General features: G+C 46.8%; 1 pseudogene; it reads left to right on the forward strand.

Annotated features, from left to right (window-relative positions):
* LOC129251093 (large subunit ribosomal RNA) overlaps positions 1-2,663 on the forward strand; it is a 2,782-nt pseudogene extending 119 nt beyond the window's left edge.
* Positions 2,664-7,500: the final 4,837 nt, after the last annotated feature.

Below are 7,500 nucleotides of genomic sequence, written 5' to 3' on the forward strand. Positions count from 1 at the left end.
TCACTTTGTCTATATGTCAAATGTGAGATGCAGTGTATGGAATATCTTAATATCTAGTATGAGAAATTAACGATTTAAGTCCTTCTTAAATGAGGCCATTTACCCATAGAGGGTGCCAGGCCCGTATAACGTTAATGATTACTAGAAAGATATTTCCAAAGAGTCGTGTTGCTTGATAGTGCAGCACTAAGTGGGTGGTAAACTCCATCTAAAACTAAATATAACCATGAGACCGATAGTAAACAAGTACCGTGAGGGAAAGTTGAAAAGAACTCTGAATAGAGAGTTAAATAGTACGTGAAACTGCTTAGAGGTTAAGCCCGATGAACCTGAATATCCATTATGAAAAATTCATCATTAAATAATTAAAAAAATAATGTGCATTTTTTTCATATAAGGACATTGTAATCTATTAACATAATAAAGTATTTATCAAAAGATCATTGGTGATATTAAGTTTATTTAAATTAATTTGCTTTTTAAGCATATTAACATAAAATAAATACTAATGATTTGATAAAGTGTTGATAGATTTTATTATATATAATGCTAAAATTCATTTTTTGAATTTTACAAAAAATTTAATATCTATGATATTAATATTTATTTGTATGCATTTATATGATTAACAATGCGAAAGATTCAGGATACCTTCGGGACCCGTCTTGAAACACGGACCAAGGAGTCTAACATATGTGCAAGTCATTGAGTTATATTAAACTTAATGGCATAATTAACTTAACTTAAATATAATGGGATTAATTTTTAGTCTATTTTTTAATAAATAGTCAATTAATTCAATCCCGGGGCGTTCCATATAGTTATGTATAATGATAATTTATTATTATTTATACCTCTAACTGGAGCGTACCTTGAGCATATATGCTGTGACCCGAAAGATGGTGAACTATACTTGATCAGGTTGAAGTCAGGGGAAACCCTGATGGAAGACCGAAACAGTTCTGACGTGCAAATCGATTGTCAGAATTGAGTATAGGGGCGAAAGACCAATCGAACCATCTAGTAGCTGGTTCCCTCCGAAGTTTCCCTCAGGATAGCTGGTGCATTTAAAAATTATATAAAATAATCTTATCTGGTAAAGCGAATGATTAGAGGCCTTAGGGTCGAAACGATTTTAACCTATTCTCAAACTTTAAATGGGTAAGAACCTCACCTTTCTTGATATGAAGGTTGAGGTTATGATATAATGTGCCCAGTGGGCCACTTTTGGTAAGCAGAACTGGCGCTGTGGGATGAACCAAACGTAATGTTACGGTGCCTAAATTAACAACTCATGCAGATACCATGAAAGGCGTTGGTTGCTTAAAACAGCAGGACGGTGGACATGGAAGTCGTAATCCGCTAAGGAGTGTGTAACAACTCACCTGCCGAAGCAACTAGCCCTTAAAATGGATGGCGCTTAAGTTGTATACCTATACATTACCGCTAAAGTAGATGATTTATAAAACAATTTCGATTGATTTATAAATTTTGAAACTTTAGTGAGTAGGAGGGTACAATAGTGTGCTTAGAAGTGTTTGGCGTAAGCCTGCATGGAGCCGCTATTGGTACAGATCTTGGTGGTAGTAGCAAATAATCGAATGAGACCTTGGAGGACTGAAGTGGAGAAGGGTTTCGTGTGAACAGTGGTTGATCACGAGTTAGTCGGTCCTAAGTTCAAGGCGAAAGCCGAAAATTTTCAAGTTTTTAATAAAAAAAAATATTAATAAAAATATATTTAAAAATAATTAAAATACTTGAATTATTTTGAACGAAAGGGAATACGGTTCCAATTCCGTAACCTGTTGAGTATCCGTTTGTTATTAAAAATGGGCCTTGTGCTCATCCTGGCAACAGGAACGACCATAAAGAAGCCGTCGAGAGATATCGGAAGAGTTTTCTTTTCTGTTTTATAGTCGTACTACCATGGAAGTCTTTCGAAGAGAGATATGGTAGATGGACTAGAAGAGCATGACATTTACTGTTGTGTCGATATTTTCTCCTCGGACCTTGAAAATTTATGGTGGGGTCACGCAAACTTCTCAACAGGCCGTACCAATATCCGCAGCTGGTCTCCAAGGTGAAGAGTCTCTAGTCGATAGAATAATGTAGGTAAGGGAAGTCGGCAAATTAGATCCGTAACTTCGGGATAAGGATTGGCTCTGAAGATTGAGATAGTCGGGCTTGATTGGGAAGCAATACCATGGTTTATGTACTCGTTCTGGGTAAATAGAGAATTACGATTCTTGTTCCCCGGATAGTAGTTACGTAGCCAATTGTGGAACTTTCTTGCTAAAATTTTTAAGGAATTATATCATTCGATATATATTCCTTTTAAATTATAACGATTATCAATTAACAATCAATTCAGAACTGGCACGGACTTGGGGAATCCGACTGTCTAATTAAAACAAAGCATTGTGATGGCCCTAACGGGTGTTGACACAATGTGATTTCTGCCCAGTGCTCTGAATGTCAAAGTGAAGAAATTCAAGTAAGCGCGGGTAAACGGCGGGAGTAACTATGACTCTCTTAAGGTAGCCAAATGCCTCGTCATCTAATTAGTGACGCGCATGAATGGATTAACGAGATTCCTACTGTCCCTATCTACTCATTCTCAGTCTGACTGTTGAATAGTGCGGACGTGTCGTGTGCTAAGCGGTGATTTGCGATTTTTGTGATTTCCTTTTGCGGTTACATTCGTGTGTGAGTACCGGTGCGTGATACGGTTTCTTTTGAGTGACGCCAATTTTTTGCGTGGCTGTACGTGTTTTCGTACAGCGTAGTGAATATATTGGACGCGTGAGTGAGTGCCGTACGGTAGTGTTGTTGGACACTCTAGTGAGTGCCACCATACTCCGTACTATTGACACATTGTGCGTGCGTGTGAGTGCTGCTAGATACAGCGTTGGAAATTTTCCATTAAGTTGTTTACAACTTTTGCGGGCGTGCCGTTATTTTCTTGGCGTGGTGTTTTTTGCGCGTGCCGTTATTTTTCGGCGTGGTTTTTGGCGCGTGCCGTTAATCCTTGGCGTCGGTGTAGTGTCGCGCTGTTATTTTTTCGGCGTGGGTTCGTTGAGTGCGTGTACACTAGGTAGTCGTGCCGCTATATTGCCATATTTGGCAACAGTAAAAAGGGCGTCCTCTTTTGTGCGTGGGTACAGTACTGCGCCAAGGTTGAATACCTTGTGTAGGTGCTACGACCAAAGCGTGTTGTGTTTTTGCCTGCGGTCGAGCTCGGCGTTAGCTCCACCTTGGTCGACCCGTCCTTGTTCGGGGAACAGTGTTCTGTCCGGCAAGGCATTGGTGGTGGCCTTTGCCAAACCTTTGGTTGGCGCTGTGGGCTACGCCCTCGCGCTTTGCTTTGGCTCGCCGATAGGTGCAGCCGCTGTGTGCGTGCCTGTGCGGGATTCACTCCTGCCGTGCAGTAGTTGCCGTCGCCCAAAAGGGACCAAATTTTTGTTGTTGCTTGGGAGGCCTTTATCCGGCGAATTCGGCTACCTACGTGTGAGGGTCGTTGGGCTATGCCCAAACTAGACGGTATTCGGAAGAGGGCGAACACCCCTCTTCCAAGCGGTTCGGCGGTGCCATCGTCGGCAATGGACGAATCGACGTCCGGAGAGGAGGAGGTGATTTTGCGGTCTCCTCCCCGTACTAAGAAGAAGACCGCTGGAGGTGCAGCGGTTCCGGTGGAGAAAATGGGTAAGGAGGTTTTAAAGGTACCTGAAAAGGTGCCTTCTAGTAAGTCGGGGGTGAGTGGAAGCGAGGGCGCTTCCGAAAGTGGAAAAATTGGGAGTGGGAGAAAGGGGCGTAAGACAGGGGCTAAATTAGGTCCAGCTGGGAAGCACTTGGAGGAGTTCCAGAAGAAATTGGGTGCTTCCCTGGAAGGTTTTGGAGCGTTGAAAGTTGGGGGGCAGTTTATGGGACGCTTCAAGTCCATTGTGACGGCCTTTAGTGGAGCCGTCATAGACATGGACGGCGTCCCAAAGAGTTTAGCTAAGGACCTCCTGGGATACTCCCTGGAGTTCGAGGAACTCTTTGTTGACATGGTGGCGGAAATAGCCCATCTTCGTGGGCAGTTGGAAGCCACGAAGGTCACTAGGGAGGAAGCACCTCGGAGGACGGCTGGAGCTGCGCTGGCTGGTGCAGCGATGATGCCGGCACCTCAGGCGCCTGCGCCTGTGTTGCCTGCGTTGCCGGTGCCCAAGCCAGTCGAGACCTGGTCGGTCGTAGTGAGGGGTAAAACCCCCACTACTTCCAAGGAGGTGATCAAGAAAGTGGTAAAGGAGGTTGGGCCTTCCATGGGGGTTAGGGTGCACGAGGTGCGCCCGTTGAAGGATGGAGGTGCGATTATTCGCACCCCATCCGTTGCCGAGAGGGATAACTTGGCAAAAAATGCCAAGTTTTCCGAAGTGGGGCTCGATGTGAGCATACGTCGGAAGCTGGGGCCTAGGGTTGTGGTCCAGGGGGTCCACACGGAGATCTCCCCTGAGGATTTCATGGGAGAGTTGTTCCGGTTGAACCTCAAGGAGTTCAGCCCTGGGTGCCGTGAGAAGGACGTGAGGATGATCAGCCGTCCTTGGAAGGTCAGCCCCGATGGGGTGACGAATGTTGTCCTTGAGGGAACGGACATGCTAATGTCCGCCCTCCTGGAAGCAGGTCGTTGCTACATAAAGTGGTTTTCCTTCCGGGTACGGCCAGACCAACTGACGCCCGGCTGCTTCCGATGCATGGGGTTTGATCACAGGGTGGCAGAATGCAGAGCCAAGAAGGATGTCTGCCGTAGGTGCGGGCAAGAAGGACACAGGAGTGCAGGTTGTGGCAATGCCCCGCATTGTCGCAACTGTGCGTTTAAGGGCAAGCCAGCCGGACATCTAATGATGTCCACTGTCTGCCCGGTGTACTGTGCCATTGTTGCCCGTGCGAACGCTAGACATTGATGGTTGAACTATATCAACTGAACTGTCAGGGGTCATATGCCGTGATGTGTGAATTGGGGGCGTGTATGTCGGAGGGGGGCTGCGGCATTGCTTTGCTCCAGGAACCATACTCCACCAATGGGGTGGTGAGAGGCCTTCCTGGGGGCTTCAGGGTCTTTACGGACCTTGGAGTCAAGGCCGCAGTAGCTGTGTGTGAGCCAAGCTACTCTTGTGTAGTAGTTGACTCATCACAGTGGGGAGTATGTGTGTGTGTCGAGGGGGAATTCGGCAGAATGAATGTCGTCAGCTTGTACTGCAAGTCTGACGAGCCTCTAGAGCCCTACTTAAGATACATTGATGCGGTGCTACTACTTGAGAGTAGCATTCCTGCCATCGTGTGTCTTGATGCGAATGCTACATCTCCGATGTGGTTCAGCAAGGTATCCAGGCATACTGCTGGATATCGGAGCCACAATCGAGGTGAGGTTATGAGCGAGTGGATTGTGGCGAATAACCTCCTTGTAGCAAACGAACCAAGCGTATGGTATACGTTTGAGGGGCCTAGAGGTGTGAGTGACATTGACGTGACGCTCATGAATGACGCAGCAGCGGGTAGGTTCGAGTGTAAATGGAGTGTTAGGGGGGGTTGGGGAATTAGTGACCATAATTTAATACAAATTATGGTTACTCCCCGTACCCCGCAGTTAGAAGGGGGGAGTCCATTGAGGCGATGGCGTACCTCGTGTACCGACTGGAACCGATATGGACATACTGTTAGGGAAGCGGTATTGGATATACCGCTTAGGGAGTTTGAGGAATTGGGGGTTGACGAGCAAATTGCTCGTCTATATGAATGTGTCTGGGGTGTGAATGACTTATTGTTTAGGAAAGCTAGGGCTGTGAGAATGAAAGGTGTGAAATGGTGGACGAGTGAGTTAAATTCAAAGAGGAGGTCTGTCCGACGCTTGAGGCGTTTGTTTCAACGCGGCAGGCGGACCAATTCGGAGAATCTGTCTCAGCTCAAGTATCAATTTAGCGTAGGGATGAAAGAGTATAAGAAGATGCTTGTGAGAGTGAAGGAGGAAGAGTGGAGGAGATTTGTGGGGGAAAATAGGGACGACCCTTGGGGACAGGTCTATAGGATCTGTCGGGGTCGTCGAAATGAGATGGCTAGCTCTCTTCGCGTAGGTGATACTGTATTATCGACGTGGAGAGAGTGTGCCAATGTTCTGTTAGGCGAGTTTTTTCCCAGGGCTGAGGTTCAGGTTCCTCCTGCACAAGAGGTGCCTGTCCCTCCAATAGAAGCTGAGGAGTTGGATTATGCATTTGGCCTGGTCAGGTCTAAAAGGTCTCCAGGTTTCGATGGTTTGAACGGAGAGATGTGCAAATGCTTGTGGAAGTTCATTCCGGAATATTTGGAGGCCATTTATGATAAATGCATATGGGAGGGATATTTTCCACGCGAGTGGAAAATTGCTAGGGTCGTTGCACTCTTGAAGTCGCCCGATAAGATCAGGAGCGATCCTCGATCTTATCGTGGTATCAGCCTCCTTCCGGTGCTTGGAAAAGTGCTGGAAAGGGTTATGGTTGAGCGGCTTCAGGAGCTAACTCGGGGTGTTAGGTCGGATAGGCAGTATGGGTTTAGGAAAAGACGTGGTATAGAGGATGCGTGGTTGTATGTTCAGAGTGTAGTTAGGGAAAACGTCAATAAATATGTCCTTGGCATATTTATTGACTTTAAGGGGGCATTTGATTACTTGCGCTGGGATCGTGTGTTGCAGAGATTAGAGGAGCTTGGCTGTCCGGAAATTACTCTATGGCGGAGTTATTTTTCGGACAGAAAAGCATCCATGGTAGGAGTGGGCGGGAGTGTGGAGATTGGGGTGGAGCGAGGCTGTCCGCAGGGATCCGTCTGTGGTCCCTTCATTTGGAACCTCATGATGGACTCCCTGCTTCGGCAGTTAGAGCCACTCTGTAAACACTGTGCGTATGCGGACGACCTTCTCATTTTGGTTGAGGGTCGTTCGCGTGAGGAACTAGAGCGAGTGGGGGGGCAGCTCCTTACATTTACCCACAATTGGGGGGTAGATGTGGGAGTGAACATATCGATGGACAAAACGGTGACAATGCTGCTTAAGGGCAGATTGTCCCCGAGTCGTCCACCGATTGTACGTTTGAATGGGATAGGGATTAGGTATGTGACGCAAGTCAAATACCTGGGGGTAGCTATGAGTGAAAGGATGTGTTTTACTCCACACTTAGTTTCGTTGAGGGAGCGGCTGCAGGCAATCGTTGGGCAAGTGCGTCGCGTTGTCAGATTTGACTGGGGTCTTAGCCGGCGTGCGGTTCGTACCGTATATCGGGGCCTATTTGTGGCCTGTGCCACTTATGGTGCCGCTATATGGTACGAATGGGCTTTAAAGTCGGTTGGCAAACGTCATCTGATGGCGTGCCAGCGCATTATGTTGCTTGCCTGTTTGCCTGTATGCCGTACAGTGAGTACGGATGCGTTGCAAGTGTTGTTAGGTGCGCCTCCTCTTGACCTGTTAGTTGTGCAACGGGCATTTACCTTCAGGTTGAG

The sequence above is a fragment of the Anastrepha obliqua genome, chromosome 6 (genome assembly GCF_027943255.1).
Source record: "Anastrepha obliqua isolate idAnaObli1 chromosome 6, idAnaObli1_1.0, whole genome shotgun sequence".
NCBI lineage: Eukaryota > Metazoa > Arthropoda > Insecta > Diptera > Tephritidae > Anastrepha > Anastrepha obliqua.